This window comes from Dromaius novaehollandiae, chromosome 3 (assembly GCF_036370855.1).
Source record: "Dromaius novaehollandiae isolate bDroNov1 chromosome 3, bDroNov1.hap1, whole genome shotgun sequence".
Classification (NCBI taxonomy): Eukaryota; Metazoa; Chordata; class Aves; order Casuariiformes; family Dromaiidae; genus Dromaius; species Dromaius novaehollandiae.
In genome coordinates, this window is record NC_088100.1 from 10,876,918 (window position 1) to 10,889,189 (window position 12,272).

A 12,272-nucleotide genomic window follows, 5' to 3' on the forward strand; every position below is an offset into this window, starting at 1 on the left:
CATTGCTCCGGGCTGGTGTAGGATACTGTCTCCAGTGGCATCCAGCAATGCCAGATCCAGCCATGCTACATGTCCTGCCGCTGTCACATCACTTGGCATACATACTTGAGCCTCACAGTGGCCAGCACTCATGAGGCTCATGGCCATGTAGCTTTGTTAGTAAATCCATGCCTGCCAAGGACTGCTGCCTTCAACTACCCCAGCTGGGAAGTGCTAGACTGGACATGAGAGCTCCTCACGTTTATGCAGCGGTAGTGTAGAGGTTGTCATCACCGAGACCTGCGTCCAGCCTCACTGTGAATAGGGAACTGGGTGTCCCTACTGAAACCCATGGGGCACTAAAGTAGCAAATGCCAGTTTTGGGAGAGGAGACCGGAGTCACAGGTGGCTCTTATGGCTAGAAGAAGAAAAGTACTTACGCATGCCTGCCTGAAGTCGATGAGAAATCAGCACCTGGTGAAGTGCTGTGCCTCATGGTCTCCACCCACTACTGGGACTCCCTGTAAAGCCACTTGCCTGCTAACTGACCCAACCACCATCACCATATACGTTTGGGCTGCAGAGGACAGAGCTGCACTGGCTGCATGGTGACGTGCCAGGCAGTTCTCAGGTCAAGAAGACCTCCCCATCTTGCCTTGAGAGACATCCCTCAGTTATTGAGTACTGCTCTGTAACCCAGAGCAAAGGCATACTTAGTGCTTCTTTTCACCCAGATCACGCAGTGTGTCCTGCAAGCTATGATGCAAAGAGAAAAGAGGAGGAAACAGCAAGGATTGTTATGACAGGAATGGCCAGAGCTCCTTGTAAGCGAGGGAAGAGTTGCTGGAGAGAAAGGCTGAACTTTTGAATGTTACTGGCAATTAGTCAGTTCAAAATCCCCAGCAAAATAAAACATTTTAAAATACCATATGTTTCATGAAGATTTTATACATGGCAGTTTTTCCGAAAGTCCCAAGTGTCTAATAAATTGTATTTTATCTCTCCTTTAATCTGCCCCTTTGTTCATGAACTGGCTCAGCAAGGTCAGGGAGGAAGCAAAAGAGAGCACATTTTTGGCAAAGGGAAGCTTTCAATATGTCACATTTAATAGAAGTAATAAGTACACAAAATCCCAGGATCTATAACTGCCTTTATACAGGGAGGCTAATTTGCGTCTCCATTGGATATCTTTCCTCAATTATCTTTCTGTTTGGTCTTACTTTATTTACTGTGTGGATGAATATCAAGGCATTTCCTCTGTCAAGTGGGGAATGGCTAACATACTTCATTGCAGAGCTTAGACATTGATGAACAGACCAGTCATTAAAACTGCCACAAACTCAGTGTCATATCAGAAGAGAATCATTAAGAAAAGATACCCATAGGGACTTCGATATCTTTTTTTCCCTGTCTTTGCACTCACAACATTTTATAGCCTGCGAGAACGCCTGAGCAGAGGCATGCCAGATGCTGTTTGTGAATCCATGGATGGAGTCGAAACACAGAAGTCTGGAGTCAAAATAATCCTCTTCCCAGTTTCTGAGGCACCCTTTATCTCTGAAGTATTTGCAAATGTAGAAGTCTGATTTCTGCAAGCAAGGCCAGGCTGAGCCTTGTCCTGGGGTGCAAAGCAGTCTCCAGAAAAGCACTTTCGAACTCAGTCTCTTCAGGGGTGATGCTGTTTTACCAGAACTTAACAAGAACTGGGATTTTTTCCCACAGTATAGGAGGAGTCAGATGCTTAAGGACATTTTCTTCCCTTACAGGTCCATGACAAACAGAGGATGGCTCCAGAAGTTGGACCGAGCTGCTTTCACACTTGTGCAGTAAGTCCCCAGGAAACCCAATGAGCACTGAGCATCATGCATCGCACTCAGCTGCCTGCTCGCTGCTTAGGGCGTGGAGCCGGGGGGATGCCACCAATTCTGCCCTTTGTATCTTAAAAACAGGGGAAAAAATTGTGGGCTCAAGGCCCAGCAGCCACGTCTCTGCCTTCCTCATCCTCCCTGTGAGCCCTGCTATGGGTGCAGGTGAGCCTGTCCTGCCCTCGGTGTCCATGAAGCCTCCTCCAGGGCACGGAGGAGGCAGCTCTGAGCAAGCCCCTGTCTGCCTCCCAGCCAGGACCCATTCTCAGGGCAGGGACTGAGGAGTTAGATGCGTAAATGTCTTCCGTGCAAAGCAAGACCTTCACTGTGGAGCAAAGAACCAAACCCAGATCTTCTGGCACTGCATCAGGAGCCTTAATTGCAAGGGGATCCTGGGAGGAACATGACAGCATCCAAACAAGCAGCTCAGAAATGCCCCGGCAGCTGCTGAGTCACTGCGTGATGAGAAGTTGCTGCAGTCAGTGACAGCTTCAAGGTGGAAGTGTGAGTGAGAGCAGCTTTGGTTATGTCTGGAAACAATTAAACCTGATTTATGGTTTATCTGCAAGAAAGACAGTTGTCCAAAGTATCTGTCATGTGGACAGAGGTTAAAGAGTGAGGGAACAGCATTCAAAATTGTCACTGTCCAGCTGCTCCAAGTACCACTATGTGCAACTACCTAGGAAGAGGTGACACCAGGCTTTGCAGCTGAAACATGAAATGCTTGACTTTGTGCTTGTAGGAGGGGCACTGCTGAAGAAAGGCAGGAACGAGTGATTTCCTGGAAATTCAGGGATTCCTGGAAGTTCAGGGATTCTTGGAAATGCTGACATGTTAAGACTCAGGCCATCCCACATGGAGCCTTGTCCCATGGAAATGATGAACCCATGGCCCACAATAGGAGGAAAGTCACATTAAAGTAGTTTGGTGGCTTCTGTTAAAGGTGATCACTGTGAGATCCGTAGAGGTCACTAGCTCTTATCAGCCCAGCTTTTGAGCTGGATGAAGAGTGAGGAATTGCCACAAAACCCAGCCCCTACCAGCTGTTGCAGACACTTCTTGCCTTTGAAGACCAGGTCACCAGGGCCTGGGGTCTTTCTTGTCCAGCTGCCTCCCTCTTTGTGCAGTGAGTTGTTAATGACAGCATTTATTGCAGTACCCTGCCTGCTCCCCCAAAGCATTCACTTGGAGGTGAAAAGGGGTTCAGAGCCTGGACAGGAGCTGAGGTTTCCACTTCATTTTAGAGATGGTGGGTCCCCACTGCTTGCATTACTCTGGCATTCATTTCAAATGAAGAGGCTGCCTGTTAGCACAAGCCTCTTGACTTGAGCTACCACATTTTGCCTGCCAACTTATACTCAAATCCCATACTGTTTTTCAGTGTGCTTATTTCCTCCGGAGGAAGGTGAGCAATTTGATTAACATCGAATTTCAGCTTGTAAAAAAGCAGGCTCTTTCACTAACAGATGAAGATTAATGCAGATCCTTTTCCTTTTTCAAGATTTTATACTTGGCTGGCTTAACTCCTTGCAAGGATGCAGCCTGCATGTTTGAACAGAGAGCAACTGTTTTTCAGGCATCTTTGGCTCATGCTGTGCTGAGATCTCCTTTGTTTTCTGCACCACAGCAGTGACTGATGTATCTTGCACACATGCCAATGCCTGAAGCTAAATAGTTGAGGATGCTAGGCAGACTAGAGCTGGTGAGCTGCAGGGAGACCATGCACTGCTCTCTGCACCCTCCAGCCATCTACATTAGGGAAAGGAAGAAGCACAAAAGTGGATTTTTCCTGTAATACTGAGACAAACAGTTTAAATGCTAGCTATTTTTCAGCAGCAGTGTGTACATTGTAGTTTGGACACATGCCCATACACTCTACTGCTCCTAATATTATGCCCACATTACATGGAGACCACCCCAGACTTAGCTGTGAGCTTGAGGTGACATTTAGTGCTTTCTAAATTGGGAACATCTGAACCCATGCCACTCGGCAGCACTGGTCCATGTACATCCTCACCTGCAATTGAGACAGCGTGGCTATGCTGTTCTCAGCCCAGACAGCATCCCTCTTTCTTATCTGTTCTTGCAGCAACGTGATGCAGTCAAGATTGGGCAAACAAAATGGCCATGAGGTCCTTCCCAGAGGGGTCTACAAGGGCAGCTGGGATTTATAGGCAGCTTGATCTTGGATTGCTTTTATAATGCCATAGATGTGTCTCATTTCCATTTTGGTCATCTAAAACAGGGAGTACAAATCCTGCTCACTGATATGACTCCTTCAGACATAGGTGTAGAGTCAAGAGGGGAAAGGGAGGATTGTCTGAGGGAAGAACTGTGATCAATGGGGACATTGTGTCATCAGAACTGGAGATCTCCACCATCCTTTCCCAGTTATGCTCTCCTCTGCTTGTACCTGCCTGCCTCTCCCTCCAACCGTTTTGAGAAGAAGCTCTATTGGAAGTAGGTTCTGCCTTGCAGGTGTGGGACATGGGCTGTCCTGATGCTTCTGCAGATGCGGAGTCTTCACAGGCTGAAGGAGGGGAATCATAACAGCAATGTGAGTTTCTCCTTTCCCTTTGAGCCCTCTCTGCCTCAGGCATGAATGCAGCTCCTGCTTACCAAGGCCTGCTGTCAAGTTCTGCAGTGCAGAAGGGTTCCCTCCCCTGCATGACCCTCACACATCACATCTTATAGGAAAGATCAACAGAAGGGAGCCACAGAAATAAGGAAGCTCTTGTGTTTCATCTGTCTACTCTACTAAAAAGAAGACAGACCTCATTCCAATTGTTCTAGCAGCTAAGAATTAGAAGGGGGTTTGGAAAAGAGGCAAAAGCATAAGAAGAATAACAGAGAGCTTATAAATGGAAATCCACCAAAGCTGCTGTTGCTCAGAGCATCAGCAAGGGCTTCAGTTGCCCATCAGCTCAAAGGAGCAATGGAGAGGACACAGCCCCTCTAAGACACCAGCAGAGCTCAATGTATTCACATGGCTGTTGGTCCTTTGCCTGCTCTTTCCCTCTGCCATCCCTGGAAGGAGAGGGTCAGCAGAAAAACATTTGAAACTTAGATTATGTCTATTCTAGTAAAATTCATATGTCCAGATCAGTGCTTTGGCCTTGAGGCCTGCTGGTATGGAAAGTCTGTTTAACCTTCAGCTTCTGAAACAGGGTAGCCACTGCCTAATGAGATGGCCCAAGGCTGCGTTAGCTTCTGAACTGTGCCTGGGAATTGTTTGGGAGAGTGCTAATTAACACCCAGCAGAGCTCTGCCAGGGGCCAGGCTAGCAGTTCAGCAGTAGGGGTGGTTGGATTCCAGTGGAAAGTAGCCTGATTCTGCTTAATTTGCTAGCGTAGAAGTAGCCAGAGGAGCTGCAAATATTCCTGGATTAATTTTAATTATGCCTTAAAGATGCAATTCTATGAATTGAGGATCATCCCAACCCCTCCTGACAGCTGGGGATGCTCTGCCACCACTGCTGGACCTGCAAGGACCCCAGAATGATACCTGTAACAACTTCACTCTTCTTTTCTTCCAATTTTGTTTGCCTCCTCACACCATTTTACTTCTGCTCCCTGCTCCTTGCTCTCTTGCTCTCTTGCTCTCTTTCAGCTTTCCCCTGGTCCTGAGGCCAGGGACTCTGCAGGGTGTCTGGAAAATGGGATGAAAACAGCCCATACAGTGAAGGAAGGGATGTGATTTAGCCAGCTACTGGGGAGATCCCAGTCCAAAAAAAAAAAAAAAAAAAAAAAAAGACCCACAGCAATAAGGGCTGATCCTGTGTGAATCTGATGTTACCAAACCCCTTGATTCCTTTCCCTCCTTCCCATAAAAAGGAAAATAGGTAGGTAAGTAGGTGGATACATAGATACCAAGTACTGTGGTATACTGTGACTGGATTTATCAGCAGGGATAAATGCAGGGAAGTCAGAGAAGTCTCTCTCATTTCCCTCAATAATTCCACCTCAGCAGTAACAGACGTAACCCTTCTCTAATCCTTCCTCAGTAAGAGGCACTAACCAAATGCCCTCTTTTCAGCAGGGAGACTATTATTTGATTGATTTTGCCTTGCCTAATCATCTATTTCAACATGCTTTATGCTCTATTTTGGTTCCTTTTCCACTGCACCTGATGCTCTTGGCATGATTTTTCTAATATGCGTACCTGGATTCAAACAGGCCTTATTTTCACTTGTTTAATTGTTTAAACTTTTAGTAATAGCCTGTTAAGCCAAGCCCTTATTAACATTACACACTGGCAGAATTATGTTGCAGCCTCGCAGCCTTTGGGGCTGACCAACATATTAACGTAACAGCCTTGAGGGCAGCATGCAGCAAACCTCCCCCACATCCTCTGTGATAAAGCCTTTTCAGCTCCAGTCATTTAGGCTCAGCTTTTCATAGGTGTCCAAGCACCCAGGATGGCCTTGGCTAATGTTCAATGTGTTGTGTGGACCGACCCTGTACTGAGTTTTGGATAAAGATGCACATCTGGGCTCAGTCCTGTGTTCAGCATATCACACAGCAGAGCCTCCAGGTTCAAGCGGGTCATAAACAATTGGCACTTGCCTGCTCAGAGAGAAGTAGTCCTGGCACTTACACAGAGCACTAAAAATAAGTATATAGCCCTAGCTGACTGCCCGAGCACAACCAGGTGGTGCATAACCCATGGGGAGAGATGGGAACCTCTAGAAGATAATTCAGCCTTCTTGAGAACTCTATCATTTTCTGTTTCTCTCCATTAACTCAAACTCATCTTATTTACCTTCCTAAGCTTTTCAGCAGTATTTAAATTTTGTTTGAGGTGGCATTTAAGGTAAAATATCCATGGAAATTAGATTAGTTCTGGATCATTAGATCCCTTCCCAGTTTCTGAACATACACTGCCAACCATTTTTAGAAGTGCCAACACCTGATGAACAAACCGCTATTATCCTTGCAGTTGCAGAGTTGTCTTCTGCTGAAATGTAAGCAAACAGCCAGTGTTATTCTACACCAGCTAAACAAAATAATTTCACAGATAATTTAGACTAAAGAAAAGCATATCAACAGGTGTTTTAAAAGCTGGGAATATAATTTCCAACTTGGGGGCTTCACTCTGAGAAGTGGCACAAGCAAAGCCATCAATGCAGCTAAAGGGCAGTCTGCACTGAGTTTTGAGCCTAAATTAAAAGAAGAATCCAAAGGAGAATCCAAGACTACTTTTCCAGGTCCCATATCATACCAAAGCTGCTTGCAGTTCACAGACCAAGTATTCCTGCCTTCAAGGCCTCAACAGCTACTACCCGGGCATGCCAATGGAAATGAAGAGCCTTGGGTTGTGTTAGCAGCCACTGTCTTCATTGAGAAGTTTAATAGCAAAGCTGGTCTTTACCTTTTGTGTGACAGTCCCGGGGTCAGAGCTTTCATCTGGACAGTAAAAATCTGTTTTCCAGGCTTCCCTTACTCCCACCATCCAGATCTTTAACCATAGCTCTTGTATGCAAGAGTGCTTTAACCTGCTACGGTATGAGGATGTTTCAGGTGAAAAACCTCCCCCTCACTCCTACAGAGGTGGTGAGGCCAGGAAGCAGGACTCGAGCCTCAGGACTGCGAATGACAGGGGCACTCTCAACTCCCTGAGTCTGGAGAGGACCACATGAGAAAATGTCTTGCTCAGCAGGACTAAGGCGGTAAAAGTCTTTTCTCTGTCACCTTCGCGCATTTTACTTTCCTTAATGTGGTTTGCAAGGATAAGAACAAGGGTGGCTGATAGCAGGAAAGCCTTTCTTGCTAAGATAATTTAAAATACATCCTCAGTTATCTAGGGTGAAAATGAAACATGCTCTAAGAGTGCACAGCCTTGCCTACATAGTTACTGTGAGGGGATGTGCTTCCATTTTCGAAACCAGGCCGTTTCATATAACACAGAAGCAAAATCAGTGATCAAAATCTCACTGTTGGAGTCCGCGAAGAGCCAGCCGCCATGTTCATACATGCACATTCGATGCGGTATTGCTTTTCGTGGTCCCAGAGGACACACAAATATTGGCCACTGGTAGAAAATCTCAGGACATGAGGTCACATAAATCCTAGTTTTACAAAGAAAACCCATCAGCTGAGTCAGACTGCTGTAACAAACCTACAGTTCTTGACATTTGCTATTCTTGGACAATGCAGCCTTAAATGCTCCATTTAAACTCTGGCTTTGAATGGCTCCCATTTAAACCCAGACCGACTTTCCTGAAGCCAAAACAAGTGAGGTCAGATTCAGATACAAAGACACATGGGTGCCTGGCATTTTCCTCGGCGTCAGTCTTATCCTCTACGAATATGTGAAATTCAGCTTCCCATTTACCGGAAGTGTGGAAGGGCTGAATTGCCCATGGCTATTTGTGGAAAAGGCTGCTAAATTCAAAGTACCCTCCCTCAACCCAATGTGGAGAAACCCATTCTTGCCCAAAAAAGGATGACCAGCCACAGTGCTAAATCCAGCTGGCAGAGTTGCCTCTCACCCTGCTAAACCACCAGCGAACACAGATATTTTGCTTTCTGGGCTCAGGAAAGCATTGGAGGAAGATGCAAGGGGAGGCTGATACTTGTTATGCTAAGACAGCGCCTCACTGTGCCCCTCGCTTGGGGGAGCCTGCAGGGCACAGTGAATGACGTGGTGGCACTGGTGGGCTGGTGGGTCACCCGTGTTGCAGGGACTGGACGGGGTCCCATCACGGCAGCACTGCTCCTGCCTTGGGCTTGGCAGAACAAGAGGCCTTTCAGTCAGTGATTGAACTGGTATCTTTGCAGACGCTGGTTATTTTTGGTTTGCCTTTGGCATGGATAGCAGTTTGTTGCCGGTTATTTTTGGTTTGCCTTTGGCATGGATAGCAGTTTGTTGCCCTTTTCTTATAAGCTGGTTTTAGCATAAGTGCTTTCATCTCACTGAGCTCTTTTTAATGAAATACTTTGTTCTTATTGTACTGATGACCTGGCTTGTCTGAAAGCAGTTTGATTTCTGTTCTGTTATTAATGTGCTTCAGTAAGTATTATAAACAAAGGAAAGATGTGTAAAGGCACTTCCAAATTAGCAAATTCATTGTGGTCTAATTCCACCTTCAATTTTCAGTTGTTGCAGCAGAAAAACTAATCTTCCCTGTGAAACTGAAACACAAGAATCTAATCTTGTTTATGAGACTGTTATCCTCAAAAACAAGGTGGTGATGATTGGAGTCGAAGGAAGCACTGGCTCTCATCCCAGCAGGACACAACTCAGAGACAAGGAGGAGAAGAGGACCATCACTGAATCTGAAAGGCTAAAACTGAGTAAGGTCGTGGAAAGGCCTGCAAATCCTCTGGCACTTAAAGAGCTCAAGCCTGTAGCCAGAGATAGAAAAATTGCAGGACAGTAGATACTGGACAAATGCTGCCAAGCAAGGCCTGGAGCAGTGGGCAGGGGTATTCGCAGTGCCCACACTGGGCACCAGCCTCCCCAGGCTCCCAGGATGGGCAGCAGGGCTGACAGCCTCCAGGGCCATGTGTGTCTTTCAACCTTCCCACCGGCCACTGGGCTGCCAAGGCCATGCTCCTGGCTAAGGAGATGCTGATGCAGCCTGGACTTTCTTTTCTGCCCAATGAAAGAAGAGTAGGCAATTCAGCCTGGATCCAGGACTCTGCTGTGCTGTAAAAGCAAATCAAATGAAGGTAAAGTCATTCTTGCGATTCAAAAGATTAGCCTGGGCTGAAGTTGGCCGTTTTTATTTAATGAAAATTAGAAGAAGAGGAAAATAGGCTTTTAAAACTTTTTTTTTTTTTTTTTTAATTTGCTGAAAGGCTCAGCTCTGTGATAGTGCTCTTTTCCAAGAGCAGAAGAGAGCAGAGAACAAGGACTGTGCTGGCAGAGAAATGCTTTCTGTGCCATTCACTGCAATGCTGTAAGTGATCCCACAGACCCAGCAGGAGTCTGGTGCACAGGAAGACCTAGAGCTATTGGCTGTTAAAGGTAAATTCACAGAAGGAAATTTCTGACCAAAGAGCTTTTCATGAGATGAGCAACCTTAAGTGGTAGGTCGGGGCAGCACGCATATGCTCCCCAGCTTGTCCCACTGGGCACCAGGAACCACATCGAGCTGCGATCTTTGAACAAAGCCTAGAAACCCACCCAATACTTGTGCATCCCAGTGATGCACATCCACTACTTCCCAGAAAGCCTTTTATTTTTTAATATTTAACCAGGAAAATGCTTAACCAGGAAAATCACATGGTAGCAAGTCATGTTTCTGAGCAGACCAGGTTTGAGATGCAACGCCGTATGGGTTGATGTCCTTTGCTCCATGGCAAGCGGCAGCACACCCTGACCCCACAGAGCAGGCAGCACTGGGAGACTTCCCTCCAACAAGGCACAGCTCAGGCCTTTAACCTGCAGCCAGCACCCATCTCCCTCCAGGAAATTGCTTTAGTATTTTCAAAGCCATTAAGCTTTGACTGAACTCAGCCAGGACCAAACTTTGGTGGGAATACAATCAAGCCAGAACGATGTATGGCTGGAGATGTAAATGCTATATACAGTGTACTACATACAGAAATACTATAAACAGTATTTCTGGATCTTTAAGACTGAAAAACATCATATAAACACAAGGGCTTGTTATTAAAAGCAATCCTGTCCACCTTTCACCCACACAGCCAACTTTTTTCTTCTGAAAGTATTTAGCCCTCAGCTTGCTATTACCACAAACAGGAAAGTTTCACATTGCTTGGAACAAGCTCCCTTGGTTCACTTGTAGCCAGTTTGGCTCTGACCTCCTAACAAGGGACAACATGATTTAAATTAGTGAAAAGAACACATAAACATGAGTTTGAGTTTCTTCTGAAAGGCTGTGTGCATTCCAAGCAACTTTTAAGAGCACTTCTGACACTAGCTTTTAAGAGAAACTTTATCATGCTGAGATTAAAGGATTAGAATTAAAAAAGAGTTTCCAGACAGGTCTGAAAATTTACAAAAAAGGAAGAAACATCCTAGAACAAGAAAAGATCCATTGTGAACAAGGCAACGTCTGTTTCTAAAAATTGCATAAAAGAGTTATATTCTCTGCAACCTGGTAAGCTGCTTCTTCCTTTATCCATGATGATTTGAGAAATGGAAACCATCCAAAATGAATTTCATCTGGGTGGATTAAATGGGCTCCACAGGAAGTTCTTTTTCAGTCGCGTAACTGCAGGGATTACACAGCATGCATGTTCTTAGCCAAGCCTTTTGCATAAGTCTTGATTAGCTTACAGCAGGAAAGCCTGTGCACCCCAGCAGTCACTTTGCCCAAAAGCCATGGTACACATAAAAATGCATAACAATAAGCAATTATACCATCATGATACAGAAGTCATGATGGCTGAATCTGCAGTTTATTGAAGGGACCGGATTAGATGCTTAGACCCTGCCTAGTGCAAGTGAGGTTTTTGGTGAACAAAACTACAGGTAAACCCTGATAGTGCCTCAGGAAGCCATCAGGCAAATTTTCCTCTGCTGCTGGTGCTACTCTTCCCCCTCTGGGCCCTGTTAAACAAAGTATGTTAGCATATACTCAGTGCAAAGCAGGTAAGTAATGGTAGCCCTTAAAACGAACTGCATGCTTTTGTGCTTTCCAGAGGTATCAGTCTTGCTTGTGTCTGATGTCCTACATGCGTAGGAGCTGAGCTCTCCAGAGTTATGGGAGGCACAGACGCTCTTCACCAGTGCAACCATGGTGTTTGCATCAAGAGGGCTTCACCAGGGCAAGCTGGTACTTCTGTGGTTAAAACATGCCCCTGGCACCTTCCTGCATCCAGGTCTCTTCTCCTGATGTCTCACTGACTGAGAAGAAAGCCTCCGCTGGATATGAAGAAAACTTTCAGACAGGAGGAGACATCATCATCCAATATCTTCCCATGCTAATGCGTAGGTGATCTTCCACATGTGCACCATCCAACGCAGGAATCAGTAACAGCATTTACCTCCTCTCAGCCAGTCTCTGGACAGGAACAAGCAAATCTAGACCATCTCTGATGTAGGCTTGCCTAACCTACTCTTAAAAGCTCCAGTGAAAGAGGTTCACGAGCTACCAGGGCAGCTCATTCCACTGCTTCACTGCTTTATGGTTAGAAAGATTTTCCTCCTATCTAATCCAAACACTGTTTGCAACAACCTAAACCAAATATATTTTGCTAAGTGCTACCAGATGGACATAAAAACTGATTGCCATCCTCCCTATCACTTTCAGAGAGATTGATACCTTTTCATCTCCCCTCAGGCCTCTCTTTTCTAGAGTAACTTTTCTACCAGTCCTCAGATTTCTTAAACCTCCATCACAATTGCCCTTTCTGGACTGTAGCCAGTCTTTCTTAAACTGGATTTAGCACAGAAGCTCAAGCCTCCTCATCAAAGAGCAGAGCAAAATCACAGCTTACAATATTCTTCTTATTG

The 12,272-nt window shown here is 45.7% G+C and overlaps 1 long non-coding RNA gene across 1 annotated transcript; it reads right to left on the reverse strand.

Moving 5' to 3' along the window:
• Positions 1-1,061: 1,061 nt before the first annotated feature.
• On the reverse strand, positions 1,062-5,560 carry LOC112978691 (uncharacterized). The gene is made up of 2 exons (XR_010388171.1): positions 5,349-5,560; positions 1,062-4,374 (listed from the first exon to the last, which is right to left on the reverse strand). It is a non-coding gene; the product is annotated as an uncharacterized LOC112978691 (long non-coding RNA).
• Between the last annotated feature and the right edge of the window lie 6,712 nt (positions 5,561-12,272).